Source organism: Haliotis rufescens, unplaced genomic scaffold (assembly GCF_023055435.1).
Source record: "Haliotis rufescens isolate VD_foot unplaced genomic scaffold, xgHalRufe1.0.p SCAF_19, whole genome shotgun sequence".
Lineage (NCBI taxonomy): Eukaryota > Metazoa > Mollusca > Gastropoda > Lepetellida > Haliotidae > Haliotis > Haliotis rufescens.
This window is the reverse complement of record NW_025963879.1, coordinates 23,316,498-23,344,352: the sequence shown is the minus strand read 5'-3', so window position 1 is coordinate 23,344,352 and position 27,855 is coordinate 23,316,498. Positions and strand designations below refer to the sequence as shown.

Below are 27,855 nucleotides of genomic sequence, written 5' to 3'. Positions count from 1 at the left end.
TTAGAGACATGTTTCACAGAACACGTCTAGATAATGGTAAAACTAGATACAGTGAAACCTCAATGATGTTAACTTCAGTTACTTGATATGTCACTGAACAAGATACACCTTGGTCGCCATGTAACTTCATGGTCTCTGTAACTTCATGGTCTCTGTAGACTGCCTCCGTGGTCTAGTGATAGAGCGTCCGCCCGGAGTGCGGAAGGTCCAGGGTTCGATCCCCAGCCGCGTCATACCAAAAGACGTTAAAAGATGGTACTTGTTGTTACCCTGTCTGGCGCTCGGCATTAAGGGGCTAAAACAAGGACTGGTCGGCTCGGAGTCAGTATACTGTGTCTGAGTGGGGTATTCATGTGAAACTGCGGCATGGTATCTCAGTGAGCTAGCACTATAAATCGGCATCAGTCCGGACTAGTACAAGCAGCCACACAAACACACATACGTACATAAACGTTGCTATATAAGTGCAATAATCTTGGACGCGACGTTAAACCCCATTTCACCTCACCTCACCTCACCTCACCTCACCTCACCTCACCTCACCTCATTACCTTTTGATTTTGTGGTGTCATACTCTTGATGTCAGCTAATGGTCTTGATGTCAGTTCTTAATCGCAATGTCAGTTCATGTATGTTGTCATGGTTACAATTATTGTTCATGCTCACGATGTCAGCTCATGGTCTTGATGTCAGTTCTTAATCGCAATGTCAGCTCATGTTCGTTGTCATGGTTACAATTATTGTTCATGCTCATTGTGTCAGCTCTTGGTCTTGATGTCAGTTCTTAATCGCAATGTCAGCTCATGTATGTTGTCATGGTTACAATTATTGTTCACACTAGTGATGTCAGCTCTTGGTCTCCATGTCAGTTCATACTAGCATGTCCACTAATGCGCGTTGTCATGGTAATAATTATTGTTCAGAATCAAGATGTCAACTCGTGGTCTTGATGTCAGTTCATACTCGTCTTGTCAGCTCTTGGACTCGTTACCTCATAATTGTGATGTCAGCACGTGGTCTCTGAGTAGGGACCAAGGACCCACAGGACTACCTGGACCTGTGTTTACTCACATGATATACTGTTTAATGATAATAACAATAAATCTCAACGGTATGCTTCAAGTCGCTAATGTTCGCATTTCTTTCTGACTATGCACACATTCCTTCTTACTTTTATTGAGTAAAGACAAAGCATGAGTCAACTTCAATGTGTACCAATCAGATCATTTTATACGTTTTTTGTTTGTTTGTTTGTTGTTTAACACTGCACTCAGCAGTATTCCAGTTATATGACGGTGGTCTGTAAATAGTCGAGTCTGGACCAGACAATCCAGTGATTGACAACACAAGCATCGATCCACGCAATTTAGGATCGATGACATGCATTAACCAAATCAGCGAGCCTGACCACCCGATCCTGTTAGCCGCCTCTTACGACAAGCATCGTCGCCTTTTACGGCAAGCATGGGTTGCTGAAGACCCATTCTACCCCGGATCTTCACGGGTCCATTTTATACGCGAATCTAAATACGTTTTGCCAGGGCTGCGGTAAATAGTTTCCACTCAGACATTTTGTACACAACTCTTTAGACCTATAGTGGGTACCCATGTTGGGTCGGGTAATTGGGTGTCAGTACCTGGGTAGTAGATTTAGTCTTGTCCCTGCCATAGTGTCTGGCATTAGTTTCTACTTGTATCATTATCTTCCCTTTTTCAAAATCGTTTTCAAAATCGACATCCTGAAACATCGCTATATGCAATAAACAAGAAGTTGTTGTCCATAATTTTGTACGTTTTCTTTTCTTGATAATTTGTAGTGAACAAAGATATTGATTTTTCCAAATAATATGTTCAAATGGATACAAAAAATCCCTTGGAATTGTACATGCTGAAGGTGAATGTTTGTGATGAATCGTAACTTGACAGCTGAATAATAATTGTCGTTCTATGTCTCTAATTTCTTGTACAGTAGCATAGTCATGAGAATGATTTCAATAAACCTTCCCAGACATAGAAACATAAATTGAGAATTTGAGGATGAAATATAATGAATCACTAAACTAATTCCTTATCATGCGGGCAGATTGATATTGAATTGAACAGGTTATATATCACTGCTTGTGGGATCTCTGTTTGTCATTATCACACCTGGATCAAGGGAAAGAACTCTTCCAACATTTGCTGTTCTCGTCCAGTGATTTTAGCAGAACTTATATCAAGTGTTGATATTTGCATCATTTAAAAAAGGTTTGATTGCGTTTATGCATGTTTAGTTTAGTAACATAGACCTAAGACATGGCTACACAAAGGAAGATATGAAGCAAAGGGAGACTACTCTCAAGATATATACACCAAAATGCAAATGTGCTCGCAAAAAATATTGTTTGGATAAGAATTAAAGTATTAATTTAAGTTTATATGATAATCTATCTATACCTACTGGAATTTACATGGGTTTTTTGTGTTGAACCCACATGAATATCCAGGTTAGAATAGGTCTTCAGCAACCCATGCTTGTTGTAACAGGCGACTCGGGTGGTCAGGCTCTCTGATTTGGTTGATGCTGATGTTATCAATTTTGTAATTGTCTGGCCCATACTTGATTATTTACAGTCCGCCGTCAGCTGGAATATTGCTGAGTGCGGCGTTAAACAACAAACAAACAAACAAAACAAACTCATGATGTCAATCCCTGGATTGTCTGGTCCAGACTTGATTATTTACAGTCCGCCGACATATTGCTTGAATATTGCTGAGTGCGGCAGAAACAACAAACAAACAAAACAAGCTCACGATGTCAGTCTCTGGATTGTCTGGTCCAGACTTGATTCTTTGCAGTCCGCCGACATATTGCTGGAATATTGCTGAGTGTGGCATGAGACAACAAACTTTTATGTTGACCCCATGGGAATTCTCAGTTAGATCAGTTCTCCAGCAAACTATTTATGTTGCATGAAGTGACGAAGTGGATCATTGACTTGGCTGATTGCGTGTCATTGTACCCCGATGATGTGGGATGTTGCTTACATTATCAGTCACTGGTTTGTCAGATCCAGAATCAATAACGTACACACTGCCGTGATATACAAACAAACGTTTGTGGTACACTGGTTTGTCAGATCCAGAATCAATAACGTACACGCTGCCGTGATATACAAACAAACGTTTGTGGTACACTGGTTTGTCAGATCCAGAATCAATAACGTACACGCTGCCGTGATATACAAACAAACGTTTGTGGTACACTGATTTTAATTTAATTTAATCATTAAAAAGTCTAGTAATTCCTGATTTCCACATACTCCAAAAATGTTTTTTAACAAATTTATGGTTTGCTTTTTGATGAAAAATTTGATTGTGGCAACACATGGAATCAGCTTTGCATGAACTAAATAATTCAACAGCAGAAGTATCTCTCTTCAGATGAATTCTATGTTATAAAATATGACTAACTAACAAAAGAAAACTGACTCTATGATGACATTAACTTGCCTAACTACCCCTATTCTGGATATTAATATCTCGTGTGGCTGTTTCGACATTAAGCTGGGGAAGAATGCAGAGTGTCAAAGAGTCAAAATAAACAAGTGAGATGTACAAAAGCAATATGTTCCCCATGATCGTCATTAGCACAACCTGTCAGTGTTAACGTAATCTTTCAAGGTTTATCACAGAGGCATGCTGCCTCAATTGTGAATCATCAAAACTATTTGTAAGAAAAACTAATGAGCAATAGAAATTCCTGGGGGCTAACAATAGGATCCTCTGATGTCAGTTTATCAGGGGACTGGCATGTTCGTTGCCATTATGACAGGCGCCGTGGCAATCTACGACAAGTGTGATGTGTACAGCTGGACATTTGTATGTAAAACAGCCTTGTGCATTGATCATATTTGGATTATTAATGTGGCTAGCATCCCTTGTACATTACAGACATAAATCACGAGTCAGTGCTTTCCTATCTTCTTGGAGTGTTGTTCGTAAAACAATGGCATCATTTCATGTTAGAAGTGTATTGTTGAAGGAGATGGTGATATGTGTTGTGTCAGTCACTAATATTTCTCGTTAAACACAATTCTTCAATTCCTCCTTTCTCCTCAGACCTTTGTCCTCAGAGACAACTTTAGGACTTAACCTTAAGACTTTTAAGATTTGAGATATTTATATAGTTCATTGATAATGTTTTGTTTCTTTGTTTGACCGACCCGTGAAGATTCCGGGGTAGAATAGGTCTTCAGCAACCCATGCTTGCTGTAAAAGGTGACTATGCTTGTCGTAAAAGGCGACTAACAGGATCAGGTGGTCAGGCTCACTGACTTGGTTGATGCATGTCATCGATCCCAATTGCGTGGACTTGATTATTTACAGACCGCCGTCATATAGCTGGAATATTGCTGAGTGCGGCGTTAAACAGCAAACCAACCAATCAACCAACTTTGTTTGACCAAAAATAGTGATTGATATAATACACACAGTCAAGGTAGGAGGACACACTGTCAACTAAGTAATCAAGTCTGGCCACCCGATTTATTCGTGACCTCTTTAGACCAGCATAGGTTGCTGGGACCTGTTCTTACCAAGTTCCAACAGGGTGGCATTCTAGTGATTGATATTATGAACAACGATCGATACAAACGATTGTTGAGATTTGATGACACACAGTCAATCAAACCTGACAACCCGATCCATTTAGTCACTGCTTATGAACTGCCTACATTCAGTATGGAACTATTCTAACCCGGAATCCCCTTAGGGAAGATGTAACACGTAATCAGCCTGTCATTGCTGTAGACATGAAACAATTAAATATTGTTATAATCATATCAAAATTAACATTACATTTGCCTCGGAAGAGATTCATTTGAACCTTGGTTGATCTGATGATGATGATGATGATGATGATGATGATTGATCTGATGATGATGATGATGATGATGATGATGATGATACTCCACTGGTAAAGCGCATAATTCCTCATGCAATATATGCTTGACACGTTACATTATTATTCCCCTGGTCTTAGGATCAGGGTGCACTCAATTTTCATTCTCAGCTCCCTGGTAAACAAACAAACAAGATGAAGGTTAACAATTGCATTACCATCTAATCCTACTGGGTACCCACTTACTACTGGGTGAACAGAGGCATATTTCGAACAAAATCACTTGCCCAAGGACGCACTTCATGAGACAGGGGTGTTGGTTTCAACAGAAAAGTGTCAGAATTATTTTTAAAACAATAATGATTGCTATTTAAGATGAACCGCTACTGGGTGACTCTCTGACCTTCATTTTTTTAATCAGAGTTATTTAGTCCTTTAGACTTAATATCTCTCTGTGGATAGGCCAAAACTTGCTCATCCAGCTTAAAGCAATAAATAAATAACTAAAGCTCTGACCTTTTGAAACCAAAGAAGGAGCGAAGTTATTCAAATCCAAATCTGTGGATGCTTCTTAGTCAGTCTAGTATTTTGATTTTAATAGGGCAAAAGATCAAATTAATGATTAAAAGATGTAATATTGTATCTAGTACTGCAAAAAATAGTTTCATTTCATTTTCATAACATTTGTAAGAAATGATATGAATTACCATATAAATGTGATCTTGGAATGTTAATTAAAGTGTCTCCAAGTTTGGTAGTAAAAGATGTGTACGTGGAAACATAATATTCATGGTCATCATTGTGTACACTTGAGTCAGGTTGAATGATTTTAACCAGAAATGTTGATACTTTCTGTTTTAATAATGCCTTAGTACATAGTATAAATAATGATTATAGAGAGTGGTCCTTTAATTTGTCAAGAAATTCAGTCATATCAGTGTCAAATTTAATGGTGATGTATGATAATGTGCCTGTCAAAATGAGTGAAATACCTGTCACTCCTGAACAATCACATCCATTCTAAATTTAATAAGATATCAAATTTATCAGCTAATTCATCAGGAATATTTATAGCTAGATTTAGGAATCGTTTACAGTTTTGGATTTAATCTGCATTTCAATCCCGCTTCCTTGATTGTAAAAATTTTGTTTGGCTCTGTGAAATAAACATCACTGAAATCAATTAGGCTCCCCTTCAGGTTTGAAATGTACAACTAACAAGGGTTGTCGATTGCAACTATGGCGACCACAGCACTGCACTTTTTGCCATGCTATCTGAAACAGGGCTGAGTCTTAAAATGGCCAGACATTTATCACAATTGTTATACTTCTAGAATTTCTTACTTTTGACATGTGACATTTTGATGAATGTTAGCTGCGATGATGTCACCTTGTATTAAGTGTTCACTTTTTCAACTTGTTGTTTTGTGCGACTGAAGAAGGGCTTCAGTGAGGAGTCCCTGTAGACTAACACTTGAGCTATGGGCCCTCCAAGACAATCACCCCTAATACAATGGGTAATCGAGACTGGCAGGTAGCGCAGTTGATTTCGCTGGCTGCAATCCACATCACATGACCTCCCTGGAGCCGCCAGTCTCTTGGACAAGGGGGTAGTGGGCACATGTCACTCTGATTGATTGGATGGTGTTAAGAAAAGACACGAGTCTCAAAATGATGAATAAGAGTCGCCCCGTGATGTATGTTGAGATTGGCGGTGATGTATTTCACTGTAACATGAAATTGAGCGGAGTACAGGTGTGCCTCCCGGCCTGGCTACTTTATCATTGGGCTGTACATTGCACTGAAGACATCATACTAGACAACTGATACAGATACTGGGGGAAGATGCTTTCATCGCAGAAAAAATGAAGGAAATAACAGCTTCCATAAGGGCTCTGCATGACGAATGATATGCTGCTGGAGAATCTTGCCTTAATTTGCTCGGTGACATTTATGAAGAACAAGAAGAGCATGATTTTTGAGATTACACTGAGGTTGATTCTATCAAATTTCTAGAAAGCCGAGCTCTAATAACCAGCAGTCGGGTTTTATCTCAAAGATTTTTTTTGAAATTATTTTGCTAACCAGTTTCAAAGATCATATATACAAAGATAATTTGTCAGTGTAGTACCAGGGAGGTTTTATTGTTGGAGGTTCATCAGTTGAATTCAGTTGAAAATATATCTTAAATTTAATGTAAATATGGCCAGAATTTTATATTTTCTTGATCCACATGCGTATTCACCCAGAATATAAGAAACTCCAATTTTTGTAAATTGTAAGATCAGGCACCAGAAAAGAAACAGGTTGCCAATAACATGATATCACATGTAACTTATTTATGTTACTTTTATTTTTGGAATTAAAATAACTCAACCCTGTGAAGCTTTAAAGGTGGTAATGTTGAAAAGGCCTAGAAAATACAAAAACCTTTAGTCAGGGCTTATTTTCTGAAACCTATTAAATACTATATACTCAATTAACTGTTTTTGTAGCCTACTTGATTCAGCTGCACATGATGAGGAGGACACAGGTGACCTTGAGCTGACTTTGATACCATGACTGTGACATCATATATGCATATAGATGTGAATAACTAGTCATGTAGAACTCTGACTGTATGTAGCTTTTCATGACACTTGCACATGTACAGCATGCTATTGACATTATACGACTAGTCTTGCACATGTACAACATGCTGTTTCTGTTGACAAACATGGAATACAACTGCCCATGCGCAATGTTCATGTACGTGTACAACATGCTGTTTCTGTTGACAAACATGGAATACAACTGCCCGTACACAATATTCACGTACGTGTACAACATGCTTTCGCTTACATTGAAATACATGACCAAACAAAACCATGAAGGTATTTGTCATCATTATCTGACAAAATGGCATGCTTGTTTGACACCAACTCATTTTGGAAGAACGACATGACTTTTATTGAGAAGTATGACATGTTCATATCATGTGCGACACAGACGAGGGTAAAGCATGCCATAAACGACATTGCCTGACACGTTTGTATGATTTTCGCTATCACAAAAGAAGGTATAGCATTCAATTCCTGACATTTTCAAGCCGTTATACAAACTATCACATATTAACTACTTTACACTTTATTTTTATACAAGTTATGATCCAGTGGATCACTCTAATCTGCCTGAACATCAAAACCCGCACTGTGTCACACCAGATTGTGTGGCCTCGCTTGTACTCGGTAGTTCCTGCGCAGACCACGATTATTCTCTAATTAAAAGTTCTTTGTCTACTTTAAAAGTTTGTGTCATGGAGGAGTAGACACAAAAACACAACATGTCAATAGCTTTGGCTTGTGTTGGCAGTTGAGCTGTAAAAGTGCCACTAGGTACCAAGATGATGTTAGTTTCCACAGGGGTTCCTGATACGGTTTGACGCTGTCGCATAAGTGTCTGAAGACTTACGGCTAAGTGATATGTGTACCAGACACAGTCCATAGCTCAATCACATGAAATTAACATGTTATTGCTGTTCATGAAGTCTTCCTCGATCAGGCATGGGGACAGGTGCGTGTGCTGTGAAGTGTAGGTCTTAAGACTTTCACATCAAGGGTACTGCATCTATATATATTATAAGACCAGTTGTTAAGGAAACACTATTTGGGGGTAAATTTGGGCCACACTGGTTTACATATTATGTTTTATTGTTTGAACAACAATAAGCTTTGGAAGGTTTGAAATAAAGTAAAACTGAGTTTGTGTAGGTCAATAGTTTAATATTTAATTCAGCATGTTTCAGTCGGCTGCTTTTTGTGGGACATGTTTAAAATGCACATAGATTAGAATGTATTTTTTCTCACAAATAACTGAACAACCGAAATGTAATTTGTTGTTTAAAATTCACCCTCATGGGGATTTCAGGTGATAGGGCTCAGGGACTTGATGTGCATGGCATCATATCCAGACAATCACTCATTGGATTGTCTGGTTCAGTCATAGAGCTGGGGTATTGCTGAATGCGGTGTTAAGCAACAAACAAATGAAACATTTAAAATCCATGTTGCCAGTGGACAAAGTAGGTGAGATTACAAGCATTATTTGTACTGAAATTGATAAAGGCATCCTGATTAGAAAACATAAATGGCAGTTTGCAGGTATCTTGTGAAAATCACAGAATGGCCTCATTGGTATTTGGTGTTTTACATTTAGAATGTGGATCAAAATTAGCCGATAGCGTATGTATATCATTGATTCTGTTAAAACTTATTAACATGGAGTGCTGAATCCCCTTTGTTTAATGTCTGTTCTGTACATAGGAACCACACTGGGTGTGATTCACTAATACCTGTAGCAAGAAAGTATTTATATTCTGGCTGGTCATTTTAAATATTTAAGCATACCAATGGTATCTTGCTTATCCACCCATAGGCTGGATTTAAAATGTCTTTTATTCCTATTGATATTAATTAATTAATTAATTAATTAATTAATTAGTTTAAAAAAACAACCTTGTTTGGTTAATAGTCTTTATCCACAAATAAAACATAAATGAGATCATGTCTACATGGTTGGCTTAAAAAAAATAATTCAACTTTTGTAACAGCTATGTTTTGTCAGCATTGCAAAGATCTGTGAAGCAGTGGCCATGCAGCCTTCTGCCTACTCTTGTATCAGTTTGTGTAGAGATCATTAACTGGATATGAAAGTAACCACATTTATACATAATGGTTTTTGATATCAGATATCTGATATTGGCTCTCCAAGCTCATACATATGCAGTTTCTATCTGTTAAATATTTTTCTATTTATTTGAAATCCATTACGTTGCTTTCTGTTGAGGTATTTTCAGTTTAGTTCTCTATTAAGTTGTTCTCGAGTAAGTTGTTCTCTAGTAAGTTGTTACCGACTAAGTTGTTACCGAGTAAGTTGTCTTCCACTAAGATAACTTTTAAGTTGTAATCTATTAGGTTGTTTTCTATTAACTTATTTATGATAGTATTATTGAAAAATGTTTTTTCTCGCTTCAGGAGTAATTCTATTCTCATACAAGCTTCATCTGAATATTGAATACAGTAGAATAGAATTTCTAATGGATGATAAACGTTTCCTTGAATGTTTAATCACATACATTATCCATTTCTATGTATACTTTTTTAGATAAATGAATATCCAAATCTGGAACCTTTTATGGTATTTATGTGAAAATATGTTCTGTTTAGATATCATTTATTGGAAAAGATATAAAGTAACATGAATGTGGCGAACGTTCTTTACCTATTATATTTTGCAACACCTTTTGTGTTCTACAAGTCAATTATTCACATATATTTCTTTACATATTAATGTGACCATAACCTTTGGTAAACTGGCTCAATCATATGTGTATTAAGTCCATCTCTTTGTTTGTTGCTTAACTCTTTAGCTAAAACATAAGATATCTCATTGTGCCAGTGATTAAGATAATTATGAGGATTTTATTAATTGAGACCTCATTTTGAAAGGGATATTTGCTAGTTACCATAGCTACCAAGACAATGATGTACAAGGAACAAATGTGACAACTTCAATGACCAGATAAAACCAGACCAAATGTCTATTAAGGGGAGATAACTCTGTATGGCCCTGAAACAGCTTAGCTTGTTCAGGAGTACCTGGGTGTAGCTATGTTGCATTGTGATAAATGATAGGCGTGATTGTTAGCCTGCATTGCCTCAAATCCACATCTTGCTGCTATCTTAGAGTGTCGGGGAAAACTTTGCTTCATTACCCATTCTTTGTGAAGTTGTGACTCTGGGATCGTAAATCTTGCTTGAGCCGTTCCAGATTGACTCCCAGAATAAAGGTGTGGTATTCCGAAGATAAAGCACTGCATTCGTATTTAGCATGCAGTGACTGTCGGCCCCAGTTCCCAGAGCTTGCAACCGACAAGCAGGCTGTGTAAGACAGCACCGAGCTCGATAGAGTGATGGCTTGGAGTGGAGTGGTGTCATCCAATCACTGTGATTTATTCTACTGTTTTGAATACAACCTAATATCACCAGTCTCTCATCCGTCTGCCCCTGTACGAGCGCGGCAATAAAACATTTGTGATTAGTAATTTGTGGACCTGGGCCTCATTTGTTTTCATTATTTGATAACTCTGGCATGATAAAAGTATATATATCATGCGCTAAGGTTGAACGGTTACACCGAGCTGCATAAGCTGCTACGTATCAGTTGGAGGCAAATGACAGACAAAGCTCCTTACATCCTCTTGACAAGCAACACGCCTGCCAGGAGCTCTCCATTCTCATTTCTTGTATCTTTGCTGGTACAGGCATCTGTCAGTGTGCAAACAAACCTCCTTCATGGCTGATGAATGATGTCTCTTAATTAGTTGGTAAACTTGATGATTAAGAAACTAACGATGGTTTGTCATGTGACTTTGCATTGAAGGATTTATCACACAGACATTTAGCATCTTTATTAAATAGTTTAGTTTGTCATTAAGATAAGGTATCATTAAAGTTTGATCACAAATTGGCTAATTGTTTCGGCAAACATTTATTATTAAAATGTATGTGAATGTGATAAGAAATGAAATTTGTTCCTCACACCTTTAATGTTTCTTGAGCTGAAGCTATTTTGAAATATCGATAAAATCAGCACCAATCTAATTGTTTGGATTAAGTTGAAAACATAGATATTTATCGGACTATGAAGCTTATTAACAATAAAAACTGATAAGATGTCACCACGATGAATCAGATTGAAACAACTGATGACATTTTGAACTTGCAATTCAATATGTTTGAATTTTGATAGCTTAATTGCCCTACACTGTAAAAAATTACTTAACATTTTTCCTCTTTTAATACATTGAAATTGTGAATGAGTAATTTCAGTTTACACTATTCTTGGAATGAGCGATACATACTCATAACCTCATGAAAAATGAAACATTCAAATTTCTTGATATAATTGATAAAATACATTTTTTAATGTACAATATGCACATTTCAGGGATTATTTCAATATTCAGTTTAGTGACAAAACACTAACCCTAATTTGAGTTGATATGTCTTAAAGATATTAGTTTGAGAAGGAGACTGTCACAGTTTACATTCTGCGTTGTTGCATAACCAAATCTATTCAGTTACTGTTTAAATTTACTGACATGTTGTCAATAAAAACATTCATTCCCCGTAGCCAACGAACATTATGAAATCAATATCTGTTGTTACTTTTGACAACTTGTATATAGCAGATCAGATATTGACGTGCATTGTCAATTTCATTCGTTGGATGAAATGTGAGGCTTTTAACCATGCCTGCAGCGCGTTGTTTCCTGTTTCCCTGGTGTCGTGTATGTAGTAGGTATGGCTGAAACTGTGGGTTGTTTGTAGAGTGACATTGGTTATGAGTTGTCAAACGTCATTGTCACATGTCATGCATGATGGTACTAGACGGGCTCTCAGCGTTGGGTAAATGTTAAAGTGTGCTAGTGACATGTAACTCGAAGTTAATTGGCTGTTCTTGATATTTTGAGCCTGTCAGGGTTTCGTGAAACTAACATGGCATCGTCGGTTTATTTGTGTCAATTACTTGTAGTTTTTTAAGTAACATTTTTGCACTTTGTCATCCATCATTTTATAATTAAAATGAAAAAATTAAATTAAAACTGACTTGAAATCAAAATTGCTATTTCTTAAGAGCAATTGTTGCTTTCATTAAGGATTTCCTGTGTTGATGTGTGTCCAGTTTTGTGGAAGATGAATTTAAGTGCAGCACATGAACAATTCATCAAGGAACATACTGTCATGGATTGCAATAAGAACTCTCCCTAATTATGTCTATTACAGTATGGTACATCAGGTATAACACTCCTCCTTATCTGTGACAGACTGACACACCTACCAGTGCAGCAGGCGTTGTTCATGTTGACACATTCACTTACACACATTGACACATTCACTTACAAACATTGACACATTCACTTACACACATTGACACATTCAATTACACACATTGACACATGCACTTACACACATTGACACATTCAATTACACACATTGACACATTCACTTGCACACATTGACACATTCACTTACACACATTGGCACATTCACTTACACACATTGACACATTCACTTACACACATTGACACATTCAATTAGACATATTGACACATTCATTTTCTGACAAACACTTTAACACACTGACGCATCACATGTAGGCACACCATATGTCTATACACATTCTTACATTCAGTTTCCTATTTAATCAAATGGGCACACACACACACACAGATACTTGTAGCTTGTTTTGTGTTGTTTTGTTTGTTGATTAATGCTTCAATCAGCAATATTCCAGTTGTATCACGGTGGTCTGTAAATAATCAGATCTAGTGTTCAAATCATGTAGTGTACACACACAGATCTAGTGTTCAAATCATGTAGTGTACACACACATCTAGTATACACACAGATCTAGTGTACAAATCATGTAGTGTACACACTCATATAGTATACACACAGATCTAGTGTACAAATCATGTAGTGTACACACACATATAGTATACACACAGATCAAGTGTTCAAATCATGTAGTGTACACACACATCTAGTATACACACAGATCTAGTGTACAAATCATGTAGTGTACACACACATCTAGTAAACACAGAGCTAGTGTACAAATCATGTAGTGTACACACACATATAGTATACACACAGATCTAGTGTTCAAATCATGTAGTGTACACACTCATATAGTATACACACAGATCTAGTGTACAAATCATGTAGTGTACACACTCATATAGTATACACACAGATCTAGTGTACAAATCATGTAGTGTACACACACATATAGTATACACACAGATCTAGTGTTCAAATCATGTAGTGTACACACACATATAGTATACACACAGATCTAGTGTACAAATCATGTAGTGTACACACTCATATAGTATACACACAGATCTAGTGTACAAATCATGTAGTGTACACACTCATATAGTATACACACAGATCTAGTGTACAAATCATGTAGTGTACACACTCATATAGTATACACACAGATCTAGTGTACAAATCATGTAGTGTACACACACATATAGTATACACACAGATCGAGTGTTCAAATCATGTAGTGTACACACACATCTAGTATACACACAGATCTAGTGTTCAAATCATGTAGTGTACACACACATATAGTATACACACAGATCGAGTGTTCAAATCATGTAGTGTACACACACATATAGTATACACACAGATCTAGTGTACAAATCATGTAGTGTACACACACATCTAGTATACACACAGATCTAGTGTACAAATCATGTAGTGTACACACACATATAGTATACACACAGATCTAGTGTTCAAATCATGTAGTGTACACACTCATATAGTATACACACAGATCTAGTGTACAAATCATGTAGTGTACACACACATCTAGTATACACACAGATCTAGTGTACAAATCATGTAGTGTACACACATATAGTAAACACACAGATCTAGTGTTCAAATCATGTAGTGTACACACACATATAGTATACACACAGATCTAGTGTACAAATCATGTAGTGTACACACACATATAGTATACACACAGATCTAGTGTTCAAATCATGTAGTGTACACACACATCTAGTATACACACAGATCTAGTGTACAAATCATGTAGTGTACACACACATATAGTAAACACACAGATCTAGTGTTCAAATCATGTAGTGTACACACATAGTAAACACAGATCTAGTATTGAAATCATGTAGTGTACACACACATATAGTATACACACAGATCTAGTGTTCAAATCATGTAGTGTACACACTCATATAGTATACACACAGATCTAGTGTTCAAATCATGTAGTGTACACACATAGTAAACACAGATCTAGTGTACAAATCATGTAGTGTACACACACATATAGTAAACACACAGATCTAGTGTTCAAATCATGTAGTGTACACACATAGTAAACACAGATCTAGTGTACAAATCATGTAGTGTACACACACATATAGTATACACACAGATCTAGTGTACAAATCATGTAGTGTACACACACATACTATACACACAGATCTAGTGTACAAATCATGTAGTGTACACACACATATACTATACACACAGATCTAGTGTACAAATCATGTAGTGTACACACATATAGTAAACACACAAATCTAGTGTACAAATCATGTAGTGTACACACACATAGTAAACACACAGATCTAGTGTTCAAATCATGTAGTGTACACACACAGTATTCACACAGATCTAGTGTACAAATCATGTAGTGTACACACATATAGTATTCACACAGATCTAGTGTTCAAATCATGTAGTGTACACACACATAGTAAACACACAAATCTAGTGTAGTAATCATGTAGTGTACACACACATAGTAAACACACAAATCTAGTGTAGTAATCATGTAGTGTACAAACATGTCTAGTGTACACGCACATCTTGTATATTATATTGCATATTATTTTTTTATGCATATCTACACACACTTACACTCACATTTCTCCGGCTACAAATCCTTAATAAGTTTATTTGTTTGTTAGTAAAACTTAAAGTAGTTGTGTAAGGAAAGTATATAAACATCCAGATGTTAAGCTGATGGCATTTGCAAAAGACGTATATCTTGAATTAAGTAGATTTAAGTTAATGGTTGAAATGTGGAGACAGTCTTTATCAGGCAGTAATGTTTTTATCTGCCAGCTATACAGATACAGCCTAGGAGTTGCACCCGATCTCCTGGTCTCATTTGACATATTTAATAGAGTTACATGCTATCTACGTAGCCCAACTGAGTCCCAAATTGATGGAAATACCGAACTGGGAGAGTGATATTGGTATTTAATGTATCATAGCTTAAGATGGCTTTAACAGGAAAATCAAGTAACAGCTAATTCTGTTGATGTCATCTGTTGAGTCGGGATGGACGAGGGCTTTCTCGTGTACATTTCCAACATTCTTAGTGGATGCTCTGCTACCTGTTCTTTTCATTTCATTTCACTTATTGACCGATGATAATGTTTATGATGATGATTCATATAAGCAGTATATGTTTGATAAATGGGATTTGATACAATTTGTCATTGAATGACAAATATCAGGGACTCTTTTTGTCGCAGGGATAATCAATGATGGTATTCTACATTGTCCAGGGACCCTACCCTACACTCTCCACCCCACCTACATTGTCCTTGATCCCCACCCTACACTCTCCACCCCCACCTACATTGTCCTTGATCCCCACCCTACACTCTCCACCCCCACCTACATTGTCCTTGATCCCCACCCTACACTCTCCACCCCCACCTACATTGTCCTTGATCCCCACCCTACACTCTCCACCCCCACCTACATTGTCCTTGATCCCCACCCTACACTCTCCACCCCCACCTACATTGTCCTTGATCCCCACCCTACACTCTCCACCCCCACCTACATTGTCCTTGGTCCCCACCCTACACTCTCCACCCCCACCTACATTGTCCTTGATCCCCACCCTACACTCTCCACCCCCACCTACATTGTCCCCTGATCCCCACCCCTACTGTCCCCACGCACCCTACTCTCCCACGCACCCTAATCTCCCACGCACCCTGTTCCACACCCCACCCCTACTGTCCCACTCACCTTGCTCCACACCCCGCCCCTACTCTCCCCACTCACCCTGTTCCACACCCCACCCCTACTGTCCCCACTCACCCTGTTCCACACCCCACCCCTACTGTCCCACTCACCCTGTTCCACACCCCACCCCTACTGTCCCACTCACCCTGTTCCACACCCCACCCCTACTGTCCCCACTCACCCTGTTCCACACCCCACCCCTACTGTCCCACTCACCCTGTTCCACACCCCACCCCTACTGTCCCACTCACCCTGTTCCACACCCCACCCCTACTGTCCCCACTCACCCTGTTCCACACCCAACCCTCCTGTCCCCACTCACCCTGTTCCACACCCCACCCCTACTGTCCCCACTCACCCTGTTCCACACCCCACCCTCCTGTCCCCACTCACCCTGTTCCACACCCACCCCTACTATCCCACTCGCCCTGTTCCACACCCCACCCTCCTGTCCCCACTCACCCTGTTCCACACCCCACCCCTACTGTCCCCACTCACCCTGTTCCACACCCCACCCCTACTGTCCCCACTCACCCTGTTCCACACCCCATCCTCCTGTCCCCACTCGCCTTGTTCCACACCCCACCCCTACTGTCCCACTCGCCTTGTTCCACACCCCACCCTCCTGTCCCCACTCACCCTGTTCCACACCCCACCCCTACTGTCCCCACTCACCCTGTTCCACACCCCACCCTCCTGTCCCCACTCGCCTTGTTCCACACCCCACCCCTAATGTCCCACTCACCCTGTTCCACACCCCACCCCTACTCTTCCACTCGCCTTGTTCCACACCCCACCCTCCTGTCCCCACTCACCCTGTTCCACACCCCACCCCTACTGTCCCCACTCACCCTGTTCCACACCCCACCCTCCTGTCCCCACTCGCCTTGTTCCACCCCCCACCCCTACTGTCCCACTCGCCTTGTTCCACACCCCACCCTCCTGTCCCCACTCACCCTGTTCCACACCCCACCCCTACTGTCCCCACTCACCCTGTTCCACACCCCACCCTCCTGTCCCCACTCGCCTTGTTCCACACCCCACCCCTACTGTCCCCACTCACCCTGTTTCACACCCCACCCTCCTGTCCCCACTCGCCTTGTTCCACACCCCACCCCTACTGTCCCACTCGCCTTGTTCCACACCCCACCCTCCTGTCCCCACTCACCCTGTTCCACACCCCACCCCTACTCTCCCCACTCACCCTGTTCCGACCACATTAACCAAGCGAGCTCCCCGCCCCTGTCATAAAGCCATGTTGTTTCAGCGTAATCACTCTGACACTCGTTAGAATGCCGCTAATTTACTGGGTACTTGAGATGATTATTTATTGAGGGACTTGGGGACAAGATAAGATAGGCAGAGGATATAAACGGGCTGTTTAATGGTCTCCCTCCCCTCTCCCTCACCCCCCTCTCTGTCAGAAGTGATAAGTATCCTTGTCTAGTTGGGAGGGAGAAGCTATGTATGGCCTCCAGGAATAACTGGAACCAGAGTACCTTGGAGTAGAGAGAGTTTGGCACATTTTCCTGCCAAACCATGACAGACCTCCTGTGATCCCCATCATGTCTGTACATGGTTCATTCCACCCTAACCATTCGTATAATTATTTCCTAATCATTCATGTGATTTATGATGAAGCTATGGCTAGATACTAGTTAAGTACCATGAGATTTCTTGAGATGATCACACCAAGCAGTCAGTACTGTGAAAGAGTTCACAAACACTGAAAAAAATAATTTCACATTTGAATGAATTTGAATGCCATAAATAAATTGTGCTAGTCCTTATTTCCAGTTGAACTAATAAAATAATAAAATAATAAATCCCAACCATTGTTCCAACTCCACAATATCCCAGCTATATGACATCTGCCTGTAAATAATCAAGTCTGGACCAGACAATCCAGTGATTGATATCATGAGCATCAATTCATTCAACCAAGTCAGCGAGTCTTACTTCCCCACAATCCCACAGTGGCCTTTTATGACAAGCATGGGTTGCTGAAGGCCCATTCTAACTGGGATCTGCACAGGGGTAGAGTCAAACTGGGATATTTTTTAATTAAAGATACAAACAAAGAGGGTTTTTTCTTTTTTCTTTTTTGGGGTGTGGGGTGGGGAATTAACCTCAAATTCACATTTTCAGTTTGTTGAAGTTTACTTCCTGCTCTAGGCTTAATGACCAAGAACATTTTCTAAATAGGGTTAAAAAAAATTCTTTTTCTTTATTGCTTTAAACAAACATCATGTTTATTAAACCCTGATCTTCTAATATAAAACATTCACTCCTGCACTACCAACATACAGATAGTAAAACAGGGATCTTGCTTTGGCCTCATCTTTGAAAAAGAAAAACAAGTAATCAAGTGTTTTGAAACTTGTGTGTTTATTTTCCCTATCTGTTAAGATGTCAGTTGTACGATACTAGTGAGGAAATAAATTACGTTGATTGAAGGTTTCACAGTGTATTTCATTTTGAAATCGCAACCCTCAACTAAATGTGATAGTCTAAGATATCAGAATAATGTAGGTTGGGTGTTGATTTCACCTTGCCAATGACTAGTGATGTGTATACATGCCAAGATTGTCAGCGTAGGTGTGATGCTAACGACAGGTAAGATAGGCAACTCCTGGTAATCTCTGTGTGAAAGCTACATGTGGGAGATTATTCAGCCGTCAGTGTCGGGTTGGTAGTGCAGCACATGACAGGTTGGGGGTGGGGGGTGGGGGGACAAATCGGTCAGTCTTCTCATGATAGAGATTCAGTGTCCAGCGGGGAGGATTAGGGCACCTCATAGACACAGAGGGAGGGTGTGAGGGTTGTTCAGTTGTCAGTGCTAGTTGGAGACAGATGACCTTGGATATGGACAAGTGTCATGACTGATCATCAACAACCCCAGTTTTCTTAATGCAAATGGCTGATTTATCTTGATGTCATACGGGTGATTATGATCATCTATGCAGCCAATATCCATCCATAGCCACCCATCTGTATCCACATAGCCACCCATCTGTATCCATTTGGCTATCCATCTGTATCCACATAGCCACCCATCTGTATCCATGAAGCCTCCCATCCGTATCCACATAGCCATCCATCTGTATCCATGTGGCCACCCATCTGTGTCCACATAGCCACCCATCTGTGTCCACATAGCCACCCATCTGTATCCACATAGCCATCCATCTGTATCCATGTGGCCACCCATCTGTATCCACATAGCCACCTATCTGTATCCACATAGCCATCCATCTGTATCCACAAAGCCACCCATCTGTATCCATTAAGCCACCCATCTGTATCCACATAGCCATCCATCTGTATCCATGTGGCCACCCATCTGTATCCATGAAGCCAGCCATCGGTATCCATGAAGCCACCCATCTGTATCCACATAGCCACCCATCTGTATCCATTAAGCCACCCATCTGTATCCATGAAGCCACCCATCTGTATCCACATAGCCACCCATCTGTATCCACAAAGCCACCCATCTGTATCCACAAAGCCACCCATCTGTATCCACAAAGCCACCCATCTGTATCCACATAGCCACCCATCTGTATCCATGAAGCCACCCATCTGTATCCACATAGCCACCCATCTGTATCCACATAGCCACCCATCTGTATCCATGAAGCCACCCATCTGTATCCACATAGCCACCCATCTGTATCCATGTGGCCACCCATCTGTATCCATGTGGCCACCCATCTGTATCCATGAAGCCACCCATCTGTATCCATGTGGCCACCCATCTGTATCCACATAGCAACCCATCTGTATCCACAAAGCCACCCATCTGTATCCACATAGCCACCCATCTGTATTCACATAGCCACCCATCTGTATCCACATAGCCACCCATCTGTATCCACATAGCTATCCATCTGTATCCACATAGCCACCCATCTGTATCCACATAGCCACCTATCTGTATCCACATAGCCACCCATCTGTATCCATGAAGCCACCCATCTGTATCCGCAAAGCCACCCATCTGTATCCACAAAGCCACCCATCTGTATCCACGTAGCCACCCATCTGTATCCATGTGGCCACCCATCTGTATCCACATAGCAACCCATCTGTATCCACAAAGCCACCCATCTGTATCCACATAGCCACCCATCTGTATTCACATAGCCACCCATCTGTATCCACAAAGCCACCCATCTGTATCCACATAGCCACCCATCTGTATCCACATAGCCACCCATCTGTATCCACATAGCTATCCATCTGTATCCACATAGCCACCCATCTGTATCCACATAGCCACCTATCTGTATCCACATAGCCACCCATCTGTATCCATGAAGCCACCCATCTGTATCCGCAAAGCCACCCATCTGTATCCACAAAGCCACCCATCTGTATTCACAAAGCCACCCATCTGTATCCACATAGCCACCCATCTGTATCCACATAGCCACCTATCCGTATCCACATAGCCACCCATCTGTATCCATGAAGCCACCCATCTGTATCCATGAAGCAACCCATCTGTATCCACATAGCCACCCATCTGTATCCATGTGGCCACCCATCTGTATCCATGAAGCCACCCATCTGTATCCATGAAGCGAACCATCTGTATCCACATAGCCACCCATCTGTATCCATGAAGCCACCCATCTGTATCCACATAGCTACCCATCTGTATCCACATAGCCACCCATCTGTATCCACAAAGCCACCCATCTGTATCCACAAAGCCACCCATCTGTATCCACATAGCCACCTATCTGTATCCACATAGCCACCCATCTGTATTCACAAAGCCACCCATCTGTATTCACAAAGCCACCCATCTGTATCCACATAGCCACCCATCTGTATCCACATAGCCACCTATCCGTATCCACATAGCCACCCATCTGTATCCATGAAGCCACCCATCTGTATCCATGAAGCAACCCATCTGTATCCACATAGCCACCCATCTGTATCCATGTGGCCACCCATCTGTATCCATGAAGCCACCCATCTGTATCCATGAAGCGAACCATCTGTATCCACATAGCCACCCATCTGTATCCATGAAGCCACCCATCTGTATCCACATAGCTACCCATCTGTATCCACATAGCCACCCATCTGTATCCACAAAGCCACCCATCTGTATCCACAAAGCCACCCATCTGTATCCACATAGCCACCTATCTGTATCCACATAGCCACCCATCTGTATCCATGAAGCCACCCATCTGTATCCACATAGCCACCTATCTGTATCCACATAGCAACCCATCTGTATCCACATAGCCACCTATCTGTATCCACATAGCCACCTATCTGTATCCACATAGCCACCCATCTGTATCCATGAAGCCACCCATCTGTATCCACATAGCCACCTATCTGTATCCACATAGCCACCTATCTGTATCCACAAAGCCACCCATCTGTATCCACATAGCCACCAATCTGTATCCATGAAGCCACCCATCTGTATCCATGAAGCCACCCATCTGTATCCACATAGCCACCCATCTGTATCCACATGGCTACCGATCTCAATACATTTTGTCACTCTCATGTTCATCAAAACTGGTCTCCCATTGGGTTTCTGTGGTGTAATAGGTCCCCTGTATGCCATGCTTGTCTCTCTCTGAGGATTCTGTGATGTAATAGGCCCCATTTGTGCCATGCTTTCCATAAGGGACATTGATCAAATGGAAACAAATAAACGTCTAGCTGACTTCATGTCATCATACCAAAGCAAGTCAAACACAGAAAATGTTTCTCACGCTATCAACCACTGGTTTGTGTGATCCAGATGTGATTTATACAGGCTTTTGAGGAAATGTTCGTCATGCTATCAACCACTGGTTCGTGTGATTCAGATGTGATTTATACAGGCTTTTAGGAAATGTTGCTCATGCTATCAACCAGTGGTTCGTGTGATCCAGATGCGATTTATACAGGCTTTTAGGATAATTCTAAGTCCTAACTCCCTCAATCTTCAAAAGCTACTTCGCAATTATTGAATTAAGTTACATAGAATATAATATACCTTTCTTCATAACCACAGGGGTGGTAGGGTAGCTTAGTTGTTAAAGTGTTAACTCGTCACCCACATGGGGACAATGTGTGAAGCCCATTTCTGGTGTCCCCCCGCCGTGATATGGCTGGAATATTGCTAAAAGCGGCATAAAACCATACCCATTCACTCACTTAATTACAACTTAAAATGTGATTGCTTAAACATAAAACCTTGCAGATAATCCTGAATCTTTTGATGAGCTTCAGCCATTGAACTTCAACATATTATACCATATTTTACATTTAGGTTGCTGCGATCAGACTGATTACTATGTTTTCGTATCTATGGTGATTGATTACTTTGCAATAATAATAATTTTCAGTCATGTTTGAGATACTGTGAATTATCTTTAACTGAGGCAAATTATATTATCAGCCTTTATTCAAAATCACTTTTTATACAAGTCATCCATGAGCTTCAAAGATAAGAGAAATTATAAAAAACTTTGATTTACGTGATTAATTCAGTGTGATAAGAAATCAGAAATATTATACACAACTGTTTTAAGCAATATTATCTCTTCTTAACACTTCTGAAATTGAGCACCTTGATTAATTTTCTTATCTGTTTTGATTTAAGTTTTAAAGATTTTCATAAAAATCATTAAGAAGTCATGAACCCTTGTAAAATGTTAATGATTAATTAAATACATGCATGGCAAAACTCTACTATCAGTATTTGAATAATTGACAGTGTTTGAAACAAAAGTATTGTAATTCAAATACTGGAGGAATATGATGTGGAATTCAGGAGAATATATTAATGTGTTGAATCGCTAGACTGTCAGTAAGTCATGCAGTACGAGCAGGTACTCGCTGGCCACCCATCGAAGTGGAGAAGATTCATGTTATACTTAAATAGGTGTTACAAACACAAAATCAATTTCATTGGCACCTCGGGTTAACCTGTCTCGCAAATAGTGACAGACCTTAATCACTGGCGATAACACATTTAGGTTTTGACAGTGGAGAAAGTCAGTTTGTATTTAATTTCTAAATTGGGTATTTAATTGAGGTGTGGAAGGAAGTGTCATAAATATTTTTTTAGAAATTTGTATTTTTATTATTCCAATGTTTTATTCAAGAGAATTAAGATGGAAAAATGTTTTTGAAGCATTGTATATTTATTTCGGCAGCCGAGTTTTGGCTTGGAGGATGAGCTACATTTTGTCAGTGAATTAATCAGTTTGGAAAGTACTGGGATGTTTCATTACAGTTAGTCAACAGTTCTTTTAAAGTAAAAACTAACATTGAGCAACACAAAATATTCCATACATTACATTTTGTAACAAATCACATAATATGAAGACAAATGTATCTTTAAGAGTGAGTGAGTGAGTTGGGTTTAACGCCACTTTTAACAGTATTCCAGTTATATCGTGGAGTGTCAGCTTAATGTGGGAGGAAAGCCCGAAGTGATGCAGGTCTCAGACGTTTACCACTTCGGTGAAACCCACGAGCACGGGTATTGTGCTGACAAACCTAGAAACATAATCGGGGTGAACTGGGATTCGAACCCACAATCATAGGTTTCTGGCGTGTCCAGGGGACGCAACTCTGCACAGCGAATCGCGGCGCCTTAGACGACTGGGCCACCCGTGCCCCCTATCTTTAAGAGAGTATTTCTAACCTAATGTAACATATTAAAGGTGGGACTGTCAGTGTTATTGTATTGCGAACTTCCTTCCTTTGATGAAGACTTCCTTATTGTATACACCATTCAGCAGGGGTTGGAACATATTATGAACACATTCTTAAAGGAAATCCACATATGTTCAAACAAGGGCATTTTGAATACAAATGAATGAAAAAGGAATGACTGTGTGTTTTCATATTTTTACTATCTAACAGTAATCTCAGTATAAGCTATTGATACTTTATTTCATTGAAATGGGTCATTTAGCCATGTATAATTGGGATGCAAAGATTATCTGATGAATAGTTTCACCCCTAATGAAGACCAGATTCAGAGATTCCTCAAATGTCATGGATTTCGTTATGTCAAGGTTTACTTTTGTGATACATGCCATTATGGTATATTCAATAGTCGTATAGTTCCCCAGATCCCCAGCTACCTTTCAGTGTTTTTATAAAACACAAACCATTCTCATCCCTGCGGACTACATGTTACACAAGAGTTGTTTGTTCTATACACGGCATTCAGCTATATTCCAGTTGTATGACGACAACCTGTAAATAAGCTTGTCCAGACAAACCAGTGATTGATATTGTGAACAAAGATCCACGCCGTTGGGGGTACGGTGACACAATGAACCAATCAAGTCGCTGGGTCTGACCACCCGATCCATTTAGTCGCCTCATATGGTTGGACAGGCAAAGGTTGCTATTTTTAACCTGGAATCCCTAAATCGGAGGTTACACAAGACTTGCAGAGTGACTGTTAAGGGGAACCTATCACAACAGTCTCCTGTCTGTTTCCAGTCAAGGACGAGACATTGTTATGGGTGACATGTGTGAAACCAAGACATTTTAATTCTTTCAATACACGGACCTCTTTTTCATTTGTGCCATAAATCCTGTATTTTGGCTGTCATCACACTATTGAAATCTTCAGATTTTCAACAGCAGTCCTCTTCACTGTCAACTATTGATAATATGTTGTGCAAGTAATAGTATGTTGCTTAATAGTATGTTGTTACCCAGGCCTCTTCTGCAAACATTATGTCTGTGTGATTAGGTAATCATCAACTGCAAGACTGATTTACATCATTCAACTTTTGTTTTACAGACAAAGTGAAAAGAATTTTGTAAAGACGTGAATCAAATTAGCCAGGAATGCCAATTTTCTGAATCAGCTCATCTTTAATGGGAATGCAAACGTTATTTTCTCCGGTAGCCAGTGCGACCAGTGCTACTGAAAAATCAGTGCACTACAGACACTTACTGGATGCATATGATTAAAGTATCACCTGTTTCTATCAAAGATATTTTTCAAAATTCTCTCCTTCACTTGGTTTACGAAATGGGAAGACTGACATAGTCGCGCCACCTTGATTCTAATATTGCTGGCCCTGATTAATGTGCACTGGTATTTGTCCTGCTGACCAGCGTATTTGTGGAACACTGGTTATGTGCATATATTCTGAAAAGGAGTAACATGACACGTTGTCCATTTCATATTCATAGCTTTTTGCAGGATTCTGTTTCATTAATTTTAAGTGGTACTGATTACAGTTGCGATCTCCGTGACATGAGATATGTCACAAGATTCTTTAAATAATTCATACACTTTTTAGATCCATATTTGACAAGCTGTTCTCCCAATCACAGAGAAGTATGACCACTCGCATCCAGACACAGGGAAATAATTGTTGTGACACACTTGTCAGTTGCAATCACACACGAGCACCTGACCTTATTACACACTACCTGACACCTGTCAATCACACATTACCGAGGCGACAAGGGCTGAGTGCTTCCCTCAGTCGATCTTGCATGTCACTTGCAGACTACACTGTATTAAACTTGTCATTGACGTGAGGTGTCGTATTGTCCATGTCGTCATCTAGATGTTGGCTGAATAGCTCACAGTGGTATGTATGTTGTCTATTTCATGATTGACTGTAACAAACATGATATGCATGTTGCTTGATGGCTCAGGTTTTCTGCTGTAGTAACACAGGCTTGTACATTTCGTAAGGATGACATTCAGATTCGAGGTGTAAATATGCGATCAGGTTACAGTAGCCTTGCCCAACACTATATTAACAATTTAGACTTTTCCCTCTTCCTGTCACTTTCAATGAAGGATTTATTATCCTGTTTTGACAGGCAGTTTGTACAATGCTAAGATAATAGGAACAACAGGGATGTGAAACAAACAGGTGGTTTTTATATCTAAAAAATATCTATGCAACCAAGAAGTGAATATACTTGGTCCTTATTCTCAGACATAGCCATAATGGCTGTTTAAAAACATTTAATATTCCTGCAATGTATTTTGAAGAGAACAAAAGTCATGGGTAGCACATTTATGTCATGTTCTTGTATAAATCTGTCATTCTTGAATAAAGCTGTCTCATGGACTGAGGAAAATTTATGTCAGATCGAAATATACAACCCAGTTGGGCAGATTTGAGAGTCATAAAATATTATTTTGACATGATTTACTGTCTAAAGCAAGATGTCACAATTTGACGGTGGATTTAGTGTTAAGCATAGAATCACGTTTGGGAATTTGTATTGGGGGTACTCACTGGTGGGATTGAAGGCATGTATAGAGGAAGTATTTTTTAGTCGGTCCGTTTTACTCAGATTTGTTATAATGGAGAGGAAAGAAATAAGAAATTAAAATGAGTTGTTTTTTAAAAGTTTCTGCCTAACTTTCTGACAGAAGAACTGAAACGTATGTCTTCCTGAACTTGTCAGTGTGGTGGGTGACTTAGCTTTTGTCTGAATTATTGGTCTGAACTGGGTCTGAATGTCTGAACATGTCAATCATGATGCAGCTCAATTTTTTCAGGAAACTAAATAATCAAAATGCATTCCCAGGTGAGTTGGTGTAGTCTGCAAAAGTATTGCTTAAAATGTATTTACACATATATGACACCTTCCTATTTTACACACAGTGAATACATGTATCTATATCACATGCACATATAATATCTACCCATCTGCAGGGACATTCCTCAGTACGCCATGCTCAGGAGCTGACTATTGAGGCAGTCTATGCCAAATACAAGTAGTTAGTCTACTAGTCCAAACATATATTTTGACATTATTTTCTTTAGATTGTAGTCTTACAATACTGACCGTAGAAAAAGCTGATTTTCACTAGACTTGGGTTTCGGACTAGTGGCTAAAATCGCAAAATGTTGAGGTTGTCAAAATGTATCACTGGGCTAATCATCATCGTGCCCTGATGGTACAGATCATTTGTCATGCTGTCCAAAAACTAGTTTGTCTGGTCCAGACTTGATTATTTAGAGGCCTCCATGATATAGCTGGAACATTGCTGACTGTGGCATAAAGTGACATTCACTCACTCACTCACACACGCATATGACAAATATATCATGAGAACACATCCTCAAACCCTTGGGTTACAGTTTGTCTTGATCAACCTGTGGTTGTCGTAAAAGGAAACTAACAAGATCAGGTCAGGCTCACTGACTTTGTTGAGGCATGTCATCATATCTCAAATGTGTAGATCAATGCTCATGGTTTCAACCACTGGTAGGGCTCGTTCAGACTCTTATTTACAGACCACCATAATATAGCTGGAATATTGCTGAGTGTGGCGTAAAACAACATTCA

At 39.8% G+C, this 27,855-nt stretch overlaps 1 protein-coding gene across 2 annotated transcripts in view; it reads left to right on the top strand.

The window, feature by feature from the left end:
- The window catches only part of LOC124135341, an 88,375-nt gene that overhangs the window by 28,684 nt on the left and 31,836 nt on the right, over positions 1-27,855 (top strand). Inside the window, exon 1 of one of the 2 annotated variants that reach the window (XM_046500626.2) lies at positions 25,744-26,132. The exons of the other annotated variant lie outside the window; for it this stretch is intronic. The gene's annotated coding sequence lies outside the window, so the exon portion shown is untranslated. Of the gene's footprint in view, positions 1-25,743; positions 26,133-27,855 lie in introns of those variants that run through there. 2 annotated transcript variants of the gene reach the window in all.